Here is a 12,681-nt window from a genome sequence, read left to right as displayed (position 1 = left end):
CTGTCAGCACAGAGCCTGACATGGGGCTCCATTCTCACAAACTGTGAGATCATGATTTGAATCAAAATCAAGAGTTGGATGCTTAGCCAACTGAGCCAACCAGATCTGCCAAGGATTTTTTTCTTCTTTCAAATAAACTTTTGGGCATAAGAGACTCTTAAAAACTGAGAACAAACTGAGGGTTGATGGGGGGTGGGAGGGGGGGGGTGGGTGATGGGTATTGAGGAGGGCACCTTTTGGGATGAGCACTGGGTGTTGTATGGAAACCAATTTGACAATAAACTTCATATGTTGAAAAAAAATAAAAATAGATAAACTTTTGGTAGTGTAAATAATATGCAATCAAATGTACCCATTTTAAGTGTACTGTTTGATGAGTTTTGACAAACACACGCCACAAAAAAGATACATGCATATATATATATATATATATATATATATATCTTTTCCAAGAACCCCAAAAGTTCTTTTACACTCCATGCAATCAATTCTCCCATCTAACTCCACTTCAAAGCCCCAAGATAACCACTGATCTGCTTTCTGTTACTATATATTTGATTTCATTTGTTTAGAGTTTGATTAAAATGATGTTATACAGTATGTACTCTTTTGGTCTCACTTCTTTTCCTCAGCATGATGTTTTTGAAAGTCATCTTTGTTGCTGCACCTATCAGTTTCCTTTTTATTGCTGAGTATTATTGCATTATAAGGACATTTTATACTTTATCCATTTACCATTTGGGAAACATTTGGATTATTTCCAGTTTAGGGCTATTATTAATAAAACTGCTATAAACTGTCACATGGAAGTCTTGGTGTGGATTTATGTTTTTATTTATTTATTTATTTTGGTAAATACATACAGTGGAGTTGCTAGGGCAAATGGTAGTTGTATTTTTAACTTTATATAAAAAAAAAAATAGGACAATGTCCAAAGTGGTTGTACCATTTTAGTTTCTGTTTGCATAGTATATATGTTTTTCATCTTTTTAGTTTCAATATTTTTTGTGTCTTTGAATCTAGAATGTGTCTCTTGTACTGCAGATAGTTGTATCTTTTTAAAAATGCATTCTTCAGGGGTGCCTGAGTGGCTCCGTCAGTTGAGTATCAGACTTAGGCCCAGGTCATGATCTCATGGTTCGTGGACTCAAACCCATGTTGGGCTCTGTGCTGACGGACCAGACCCTGGAGCCTGCTTCAGATTCTGTGTCTCCCTCTCCCTCTATGCCCCTCCTCTGCTTATGCTCTGTCTCTCTCAAAAATTAACAAACATTTAGGAAAAAGTAAAACATAATAAAAATACATTCTGCAGATTTCTGCCTTTTAATCAGAATGTTTAATCCGTTTATATTTAATGTAATTACTGTTAATGTAGTATTTACACCTGACATTTTGCTATATATTTTCTTCATGTCATCTGTTGGTTTTTTTTTTTTGCTGTTTTTCTATTCCTTCATTACTGCTGCCTTTTCTGTTCAATACATAAAATCTAGTGTACCATTTTGATTCCCTTGTCATTTCTTTTATTATATATCATTTAACTATTTTCTTAGTAGTTGCTTTGGGGATTACAATTACTTCCTAAGTTATAACCATATAGTTCAGATTAATAGCTACTTTTATTTTTATTTATTTATTTATTTATTTATTTAATTTATTTATTTATTCATTTATTTTTTAAAGTTTATTTATTTTGAGAGAGACAGACACAGAGCAAGTGGGGGTGGGGTAGAGAGTGAGGGAGAGAGAGGACCCCAAGCAGGCTCCGTGCTGTCAGTGCAGAGCCTGAGTCAGGGCTCAAACTCAGGAAACCTTGAGATCATTACCTGAGCCAAGACCAAGAATAGGATGCCTAACCAACTGAGACACCCCGGTGCCCCAATACCAACTTAATTTTAATAGTATACAAAAACTTTATTACTATATAGCTTTCTTCCCTCCCCCCTCCTTTGTGTTATTGTGATACAAATTACATCTTTATACATAATATGCCAACACAGAATTATTATTATTGCTTTATGCAGTTATTTTTTAAGTCATGTAGTAAAAACTTAATTACAACAAAAAATACGTTTAAACTGTCTTGTACATTTACTTATTTAGCTGTCTTTTCAAGTGTCCTCTATTTCTTCATGTGGCTTTGCGTTATTGTCTACTGTCCTTTCATTTCAACCTGAAGGACTCCCTTAAATATTTCTTGCAGGGCACATTTCCTAGTAATTAATTATCTCTATTTTTGTTTATATGTATATTTTGGGAATATATTAATTTCTCCTTCATTTCTAAAGAATAGTTTTCCTAGATATAGAATTCTTGGTTGATATTTTTTTTCTTTCAGCATTTTGAACGTCATCCCACTGCTTTCTGCTTCCACAGCCTTGGTTGTAAAATTTATTGAGGATTATGTGATGAGTGGCTTTTCTCTTGACACTCTCAAGATTTTTCTCCTTGGCTTTAGCTCTCAGTAGGTTGATTATAATGTGTCCAGGTGTGGATTTCTTTGAGTTTATCCCATTTGGAATTTATTAATCTTCTTGGATGTATAATGTTTTTCATCAAATTTAGGAAGTTTTAGACCATTATTTCTTCAAATATTTCTGCCTTTTTCTCTTTTTCTGCTAAGACTCCCATTATACATACGTTGGTATGCCTGATTATATTCTACAGACTTCCATGACTCTATTCATGTTTCTTCATTTTCTTTTCTATTTGTTCCCCAAACTTGATCATCTTAACTAAATCTATATTCAAATTTGCTGATTCTTTTTTCCATCTGCTCAAATCTGATATTGAGCTCCTGTAATAAAATTTTTACTTCAGTTATTATACTTTTTTACTTGACAATTTTTAAAAAAATAATTCCTGGGGCGCCTGGGTGGCGCAGTCGGTTAGGCGTCCGACTTCAGCCAGGTCATGATCTCGAGGTCTGTGAGTTCGAGCCCCGCGTCAGGCTCTGGGCTGACGGCTCAGAGCCTGGAGCCTGTTTCCGATTCTGTGTCTCCCTCTCTCTCTGCCCCTCCCCCGTTCATGCTCTGTCTCTCTCTGTCCCAAAAATAAATAATGTTGAAAAAAAAAAATTTAAAAAAAATTCCTGTTTATTGATTTTATCTATTTGGTGAAATATTCTCCTCATACTTTCCTCTAGTTCTTTAGACATGGTTTCTTTTAGCTTTGTGAATGTATGTATTTTTTTTTTTTTTTTGAGAGAGAGAGGCCGTGCAAGGAAGAGGCAGAGAGAATCTTTTTTTTTTTTTTTTTAATGTTTAATTATTTCAGAGACAGAGAGACAGAGCACAAGTGGGGGAGGGGCAGGGAGAGCCAGAGCCAGAATCTGAAACAGGCTGCAGGCTGAGGCAGAGAGAATCTTAAACAGGCTCCACATTCAACGTGGAGCACAACACAGGGCTTGATACCATGACCCTGGGATCATGACCTGAGCCAAAATCAAGAGTCAGACACTCAATTGACTGAGCCACCCAGGAGCTCCTAAAATATCTTACATAAAGTCTTTATGTAGGAAGTTCAACACATAGGCTTTCTCAGGGATAGTTTCTATTAATTGCTTTTTTCTCTGTGTATGGGCCATACATTATTAGTTATTTGCACGTATTGTATTGAAATTTTTTTTTTTTTATTTTGAAAACTGGACATTTCAAATAATATAATGTGAGAACTTTGGAAATCAGACTCTCTCTCCCCAGGGCTTTTGTCTGTTAGAGTAGTTGTTGATTTAGTGACTTTTTTGAATGCATTCCTTAAAGTCTATATTCTTTGTTGTGTGTAACCAGTGAAGTCTTTGCAGTTAGCTTAGTGATCATCTGATGACTGGACAGAGATTTCCTTAAATGTCTTCAACCAATAATTCTCCTAGTCTTTGTTGAGGGGCTTAGTAAATGTGTTGGGGCAGGCCTTCAACACTGAGCCAGGGGGTTTACTCCTCTGTTTTAGTTTTCACTTCTTGCTTTTGTAGAGCCTCAAGGTCAGACAGAAGTGAGAGCTCGTGGCCTTCTCAGGTCTTTCCCAGCATTCACAGGGCCCTAGGTAGGCACACGCCCCTAAGCATACATATTACCTTCTAGATTCCCAGGAATGACTCAGAGTTTTTCATAGACCCTATGGACATCTCATTCCTTAGCTAAATACTTTCGTATGGCTGGAAGCAAGAGTGTTCTAAACAAAGTTGAGAGATTTTTGACCTTTGTATTGATTGTTGGGGGAGTCACTGGTGAAATTTTAAGCAAAGGGGCATGACTGTACTTAATGCAGCTGGAAAAAAAAACTTTGTTAATTAAATGGAGAATGCATTGAAGGGGGACAAACTGAAGGCAGGGAGATTAAAATTATTGCTGCATTCTAGGAAAAAAGTAATGAAGGTTTGAGTTAAGGTTGAAGCAGAGGGAATGGTAAAAGGTGAGTGGTGGATCGGAAAAGGTCTTTTATAGATTTAAATCCTTCATGATTTCTAGGGTTATTAGTTGGGAGGCCAGTGGGAATAGGTGAATAAGAGGGAAATGTCAACTCGTAGGTCTGATTAGGGAGACCAGTTGAAGGATAGGCTCATTCACTGAAAAAAAGCAAATAGAAGAGGAACAGGTTTGGGGGTAAACATAAAGATGTTGATCCAAATATAGTATTACCTATGGTTAAAATAACCCATGTTTTTGTTTTGGTTTTGGTTTTTTTAGATAGAAATGGACTATCTTTAAGAGGAAAATTCAGTATAATTATGCCTACTCAAGTAGCTTTGGATTCAGATGCTGTAATCCCTCCTTTCCCTCTATCCAGGGGATTCATCATTTTTGATTTAGGAATGCTTTAAAGATGCTCATTATTTGGAATATATTTGATAAAGTGAGAGGGACTTGGTGAACATGTTGCCCTAAACAGAGCCTGTTGCGAAGTATGATATAAATTCGTCAGTAATCAGTCATTTCTTGGGTGGTTTTGCTATCTGAAAACCTAGCACAGAGCAGATAATGGGTGAAACGTTATTGATGCTAATTCTATGGAGAAACGTCAGTAAGTGTTTTTTTTTGAGCCCTGTAAATTGGGCTTAAAATAGGTGGATTTAACATTTGGGAAACGTTGGTTTTCCTTGAAATCCAATCCCTGGAAAGCGGCGAAAACAAGGAGGCGGGCAGACTGCAGTGTGGAAAAGAACCCCTGACCGATTTCCCCTCTCTTTACACCCCTCCCTTTTCTGCTTCTCAGATGACCGAGTTCAAACGAACCTTTCAGTTTTTGAGTAGGACTGTGGTGAACACCCAAACGAAAGGGGTTCTGGTTTCTGCAACCCGGTAGTTACATTTCCTAGCCCGTCACCTCCTGGGCCCGGTAGGCGGGCGTCCCAAAGCTCGACCGCGGCCTGGACGCGAAGAGGAGGGGAGAAAAAGGTGGGGGGGAGAAAAGGGTGAATGTCTGAGGGGCGGGAGCGGCGCCGGCGCTAACTTCCGTCCCGCCCTCCCAGCCTCGCCTGGAGAAGCGGGGTTGCCCGCGCCGTCCGGGTGGCGCAGGCCTCCGGGACGCCCGCCGAACTCCCGAGCCGTCTCCAATTGGCCGTCGGGGGAACGGAAGCCGGAGCAGAGGAGTGAACCCGGAAGTGCTTCGCCGCGGAGGCCCGGGCGACTCTTTTGAATGGAATCGGGCTGATTCATCGCCGGTTCGCGGAGCCAGAGCCCGGCGGAGTCTGAGTCGCCGCTGCAGCTGCTGCCGTCTTCGCCGCCTCCGCGTCACCGCAGGTGGGAGACGAGAATCCAGACCGCGGCCTCCCGTCCCCGCCCGCTTTCAGGTAAGACGGGGAAGGCAGGGCCCCGGAGGTCCGCGGAGGCAGCCGAGCTAGGCCGCCGCCGGCCCCGCGCCTTCCTGAGTCACGTTGCCCAGCCGGGTTGCCGCTGGAGGCCTGGGCCCTGAGGGAGGAGTCCAGGCTCCTTCGTACTCCTCGCCGGTTATTCGGGCCTCTCTGGATGTAGTCTCCGTCTTCCAGGAGTTTCTGCTTCGCTGAATTCATCACATTTGGGGGACCCTCTTCTCCCGACACCAGGAGAATCCTTGTGTATGGCCTCTGTGTGTGTGTGTGTGTGTGCTCTATTGATAGTTACTCCGGTGTTGAAAAACTTCAAAGAAGGCAGAGGAAACAAGGGGGAGAGAATTAAATTAACTTTTTCAGTGAAGGCATGCTTGCTTTATCACTTGTGCTACCCATGGGCCTTGACCCCTTTTTTTCTTAGTGTTAAGATTTCAGCTCCCTTCAAAAAGCGGACAAAAACCCCAGAGATGCACTGGTGTTTAGCCTTGAAACTTTCCAAAGCAAAGTGTGGTTTTTCGGCTATGCTTTTTAGCTTACTTTCAATTTGTCCTAATTGAGTAGTTGTTGGTGAATAGGTAGCATTTCCTGTTTTCAGTAAAGTAGAAATCTGCTCTGTGTTACCTCTTGGAACTTTTCCTTGGGACGTACTTTTGTGTCTGTCAAGAGAAGAAAAAAATGTAAACTTTTCTGAAGAGTTGGAATGTAAATTTGGTGACCGAATGAAAAAGTCTTGAAATAAAAAATGGTAACTTAAAAGTTGATAAAGATTCATGGGAAAGGCAGGGAAGAAGCCTTAAAAATTAGCATAGAAATGCAGTTCTAAGGTGTAAGTTTTTTTTTATTGCTACAAAAATATGTTTTTTTATTACTAAGTTAATGTTTATGAGTAAAGGAATAAGTCAGCCACTATAATGTCGAAATAACAAAAAAGAACTGAATACAATGTTAGTGGAGATAATTAACACAATGGTGGCTTTCTTGTTTTGTCCAGTAAGGCTATCAACTGGCTCATTTAAAGTTTATATATTTTAAACAAATTTAACACAAGTGGGACATTAACTACAGTTAAGTTGTGTTCAGTGAAGTGATACTTAGTGAAAACCCTGGATATTGTCAGAAAACAGTTTTGAAGTCATCTTTCAATGAAGCCTCACCTGTTGACTTTGGGAGATTGTTTTTTCTCCTCAGGGTTGCTTGGTAAATAATATTTTGCTGTTTTAATGTAAAGCTTATTTTTGCGTTTATTTTTATGCTTGTGATGTAAACCTTGTTTTTAGTATGTAGGTTGACAACCTATGTTTGATTATCAGTAACAAGAGATTGTGCTTTTGTTTTCAATTGTATAGAGTGTTCATTTCATAATTCAGTGTCCACTTCTGAAAGTCTGACCTGAAAATTCACATGATTTATTACTAATGAACTTGTCATATACCCGGTTTGTTGCACTCCTTTGACATTCATATCCTGCTTCGTGATATTTTGGTGTCCCCATCTGTAAAATGAGAATTGGATTAAATAATCGCTTCTGGCTCTAAGATGATCATAACAATAGCAGTAATTATTGAGTACCTTATAAATGTTCCAGGCACTATAAGAGGTGCTTTGTATTTTTTCTTACACTGATTTGCAAGAGGTAGATTATTATCCCATTTTATGGATGAAGTCTAGAGACGAGAAGAAGGTAACTTTTTACAGATCGTACGGAGAGTAGGTCATAAAGCCCAGATTCAAATTGAGGTATGATAGCCTTCAGAGCCTTTCTGGCTCTACCCTGCTGCCTTTCACTATATGTATTTTTTTATGGGTTTATATCATGCCTCCCCAGATAGAGTATAAATTCTTTCAGTGAAAGGTAACTGAGTTTCTTAGTGGCTCTATTTCTGTATCACCTTATGCACAAAGTAGTACAGGTTTTCCCTGCTATCTGAAAGTTAGCTTTACCCCACTTCACTTTTACAGAAGACCTGCATTATACCCATTTTTGCTAACAGATAGAAATCTGAAGAGGATTTTCGCTTTTACTAAATGGTAACTGTTTTCTTCGATTTATACCATTTCCACTTAGGAAGATTTTCATAGGAACATTCTGCTTTTGGATAAGAGAGGGAAACTTGTATTTAATGAATGTTTAATTGAAAGTTGTAATTAGGAGACAGCACAAGAAAAGATATTTGTAACAGTTCCATCTTTACTGTTCTAAAATGGAAAAATCTTGCTTTCAAAATCCTATTTATATAATTAAAAGTTTAATATCGACTCTGTTTCTTCCCCTGAAGAAAGCCTTTAAGAAAGTAAAAAACATTTCCAATTACTTTCCACAAATCAGAGTAGAGGAATTAGAAATACAGTGAGATCACAAATATGGAGTAAAGGATTTAGCATCAGTCTGAAAAGTAATGTAAAAAATTGGGGAGTAAAAAATGAAAATTGAACTAAGAAACAATGATAAACTCGAACAACTAAGGCCTTCATGATTTGTTGAATTTTATGAATTACTAGGAAAACGGTGTCCCTTGTCCCTTGTGAAAAGATTGAAGAGTTAAAAAATTGCCACATTCCAAATCCGGATTAAGATAGTTTTGAAGGATCTGTTTTTAGAGTTATTCATAGTTCCATACATTTCCTATAATTATTTGAGAATTGATTTATTTTAATTCCATCAGGAAAACAATCTAACTGTGTCAGGTTCTAACCAGATACTAACTTAGGGAGATGAAGAAGTAGAAAATCATCAACTTTTTTAAAAAAAATTAAAAAAATTTTTAAATGTTTATTTATTTTTGAGAGCGAGAGAGACAGAACATGAGCAGGGGGCGGGGGCAGAGAGAGAGGGAGACACAGAATCTGAAGCATTCGCCAGGCTCTGAGCTGTCAGCTCAGAGCCCGATGTGGGGCTTGAACCCACTAACTGAGATCATGACCTGAGCCAAAGTCGTATGCCCAACCGACTGAGCCACCTAGGTGCCCCGAAAATCATCAACTTTTGATGTACAACCTTTTGAAAGTACTGATACTTATTTTGTATTGTTACCAATTTGGATTGTAAACATTATATATGACATATTAGTTACAGCTAAACGCTTTGTTCATATTATCTGATAATGTTTTAAGTAAAGTTAATCATATCGTGAATGAGCTCTTGGGGTCCTCTGCTTTTTGGTAGGTGTAAAAACTTGGTTTAGATCCATAGGAGTTTTCTATGGCCGGCCTTTCCTTCCTTCCTTCCTTCCTTCCTTCCTTCCTTCCTTCCTTCCTTCCTTCTTTCCTTCCTTCCTTCCTTCCTTCCTTCCTTCCTTCCTTCCTTCCTTATTTTTGAGAGAGAGAGAGGGACGGGCAGAGTGAGGGAGACACAGAATCTGAAGCAGGCTCCAGGCTCTGAGCTATCAGCACAGAAGTCTGACGCTTAACTAAGCCATCCAGGCGCCCCTGTATGGCTTTTATTTTGAAGAATTGGAAGTATTGTCTTTTATGTTATAGTTTAACACTTTAATTTTATAAACCCTTTTGCTAAAATCTGCAAAATTCAAGTCCCTCTTCTCCAGTGTAATTCATTTAGTACTGTGAAATGTACCTATTGTTTTGAAATTCAGTAAGTGGCAAAGCATGTGGGAAGAAAAATCTTTGTTGTATGAACTGTAGCCATACTAAGGAAAGTGGTGCTGAGGAGAGCTGCTAGCACTCCTTGTTTACTCACTATATGTCAAGCATTATGTTAAGTGTTGTTTATGTCCATTGTCTTCTTTAATCCAAACAACTGTATAAGGTGGATGCTGTCCTTATTCCCATTTTGCAGATAAGGAAGCTGAGTCTCAGGGAGGTAACTGACCCCAGGACACAGAGCTAGTAAGTATTAGAAACAAGATTTGAGTCCTGGCACTTGTAACACAGAGTCATAGATGTTAACCCTCATATAAAGTATGCATAACATAAAATTTATCATTTTAATCATTTTTAGATGTATAGTGGCTTTAAGTACATTCACGTTGTGCAGCTGTCACCACCATCCATTTCTGGAACTTTTCCATTTCCCAATTGCAATACTTTTGAAAACATTGATAGCTCATAATTTTATTGAAGAGAGGATGGCTATCATCTCTGCTCACAAAATGTTTTTTGCTTTTAGATTTATAAACACCAATAGAGTTAGTCCAATGATTTTTTTCATTCTACATTATCTGTTTACTTTTGTTCATCTTTGTGGACACTTCAGCATTTGTCCACATATGAGCTTCATCAACATCATTATACATCTCTTAGCAAAACAGGTTCTTGTTGTAAAATAGTGTGTAATGAAGTCCTTCTTGTTGAATTCCCAACCGGATGAGAAAGTTTTTCTTTTTTAGTCTTAGAAATATTGTTCACTCATTGATCTACTTAAAAAAATTTTTTTTTAATGTTTATTTATTTTTGAGAGAGAGAGTGAGCAGGGGAGGGGCAGAGACAGAGGACAAGAGAGAATCCCAAGCTGGCTCAGCACTATCAGCACAGAGCCTGATGCGGGGCTGGAACTTAGCAACCGTGAGATCATGACCTGAGCCAAAATCATTCACAGTGTTGTGTAACTACCCCATCTCTATCTAGTTCCAAAACGATTCCATCATTCTGAAGTAAAATCTCTTACCCCTTAAGCAGTTTCTCCATTTTACACCTTTCCTGCAACCTCTGGCAATCACTAATCTGCATTCCTTTTCTATGGATTCATATATTTGGGATATTTAATATAAATGAAATCATATAGTTTGTGACCTTTGTGCATGGCTTCTTTTATATAGCATAATGTTTTGAGGTTCATTCATAATATAACGTGATGGTACTACATTCCTTTTTATAGCTTAATAATATTCCATATAAAAAACATGTGAATTTGTTTATCCTTCCATCTTTTGATGGACATTTGGGTTGATTCCATCGTTGGGCTGTTGTGAATAGTGATGCTATAAATCTGCATGTACAAGAGTTTGTTTTGAATACCTATTTTCAGTTCTTTTGGATATATACCTAGGAGTGGAATTGCTGGGTCATATGATCATTCTTTGTTGAACTTTTTGAAGAGTTCCCAAACTGTTTCCAGCGATGATTGGTTCTTAAGATCGAGAGGATCTAGGGTATTGTCATTTGAAGATGTATAGCCTGAGATTTTGTTTATATCAGTGGTTCTGAACTGGGAGTGATTTTTGCCCTTCCAGCAGACATTTGGCAATGTCTGGGGACATTTTTGATTATCACGACTTGGTACGTATTAACGGTACCTAATGGGTAGAGGCCAGGGATGCTGCAAAACATCCTGTAATGCACAAGACAGCCCCCTGTAACAAGAAATTTGGTTCTAACTGTCAATAGTGCTGAAGAAACCCTGGCTTATACCACCAGTTTTATTGTTATTGTTAGAGACTAGAATGTTACCTGTTTTTACATTCACCTTGTGATTCTCTAATAATTGCGAAACTTTTTTTCTGTCAGTTTTCTCTTGGACATTATGAGTATAATATGCAAAGTTCTGACTTCTTAGCTGTGCTCAAATGAAAGCTAAAAAGACTACAAAGGTGATGTCTCTTGTCCTTTATGTGTTTTTGAAAAGTGGTAAATGCTTTGGACAGCACAATAAGAAGTGAAGGATGAAGCAATAGCAATAATGTATTTCACTATTGCATCATTTTGGATAATTCTTATTCTTCCATTTTCTTGTTTTTTTTTTGTTTTTTGGGGTTTTTTTTAGTCTTTTTGGTGTAGTTGGGAATAATTGACTAAGAAATGACAAACAAATTCCTATGATAATGAAATAGCAAACTTTGAAATACAGGAAAAATAACATTACTAAGATTCCATAGTACATCATAGGTTTGTATGTAATGTGCAGTGGACCTATATAGTAATTGCACAATAGAATGTTCTATTTAAAAATATGAGTAAGTTTTCTCTGGTCTTTGAAACACCTCTAGAAAGACTAAAAGTCATAAAATGTCAATCCTTACATATAACTAAAACTGCTCAAAAAAGAAACTTAGGAACAAAATTTGGATGTGGGGTCAATCCTTTGCTCTGTAGCTCTCTGGGATGCGATTTCTTCCATATTCTTCTGAAGTTGGTGATTAAAAATCAATTTTGAGTTCTATTTCAATTTTAGGAATTTTGCTTCGTTTAAAGCTCTTGGCATATTTTCCTCCATAGTTCTCAAAGTAATCATATCTTAATCTTATTTACTTTTCTAGGAGAGAGAGAGAAAAAAAGTACTTGGGAAAAGTTATACCTGTCAGTATTAGCAGGAGCTTAAGAAGAAATTTGTCAAACAACGAATTGGAGCTTAACACCACAAGAATTGTAGTTGCTGACCAGGTGAGAATTAAGAATGTATATAATTTTTGCCTATTGTTTTTAGGATATGATATATGAAAATGTATCTTTTAAAAAAAACAGAAAATGTATCCTTTTTTTTTAACATACATCAAATTATAAATAAGTGATAGATGACCAGATTTAAGAGCTCATGAAAGTCATTTAGATAACTAGCATTTTTGTTCTTATTTGCTTTCTATAAACTCTTAGATAAGTACATAAACATTAAAATTTTTTAAAAAAGTAGTGTGATTTAGAACCTTTATCAATGTATTTCATTTCCAAATGTTAATATTTTTATTAAATCTCATTATGTTATCTAAACTGTTTTAGTTTGTTAAATATTTTTTCCTGTTTGCTGAGACATCTAATTTTGCTAAAAACACAAATTTGACCTGCCAGATTTTCTTTCCCTCTGCTCCCCACATCGCTCATGTATATTCACAGCATCTGGAGTCTGTGTAAAGTCATCAGAAACAACACAGGGGAAATAGATAAACTGAACACAGCTGGGAATCGACTTTGGCCTGGAATGTATATAA

At 37.5% G+C, this 12,681-nt stretch overlaps 1 protein-coding gene across 2 annotated transcripts in view; it reads left to right on the top strand.

The window, feature by feature from the left end:
- Positions 1 to 5,479: 5,479 nt before the first annotated feature.
- Positions 5,480 to 12,681, top strand: part of PSMD14 (proteasome 26S subunit, non-ATPase 14) — a 97,372-nt gene continuing 90,170 nt past the window's right edge. The window contains exons 1-3 of one of the 2 annotated variants that reach the window (XM_047870489.1): positions 5,480 to 5,788; positions 9,600 to 9,649; positions 12,016 to 12,139. The gene's annotated coding sequence lies outside the window, so the exon portion shown is untranslated. The remainder of the gene's footprint in view (positions 5,789 to 9,599; positions 9,650 to 12,015; positions 12,140 to 12,681) is intronic. The other variant, XM_047870487.1, reaches the window with a different exon arrangement.

This window comes from Prionailurus viverrinus, chromosome C1, assembly GCF_022837055.1.
Source record: "Prionailurus viverrinus isolate Anna chromosome C1, UM_Priviv_1.0, whole genome shotgun sequence".
Taxonomy (NCBI): Eukaryota; Metazoa; Chordata; class Mammalia; order Carnivora; family Felidae; genus Prionailurus; species Prionailurus viverrinus.
The sequence above is the reverse complement of the archived record's forward strand: the minus strand, read 5'-3'. Positions and strand labels throughout refer to the sequence as shown.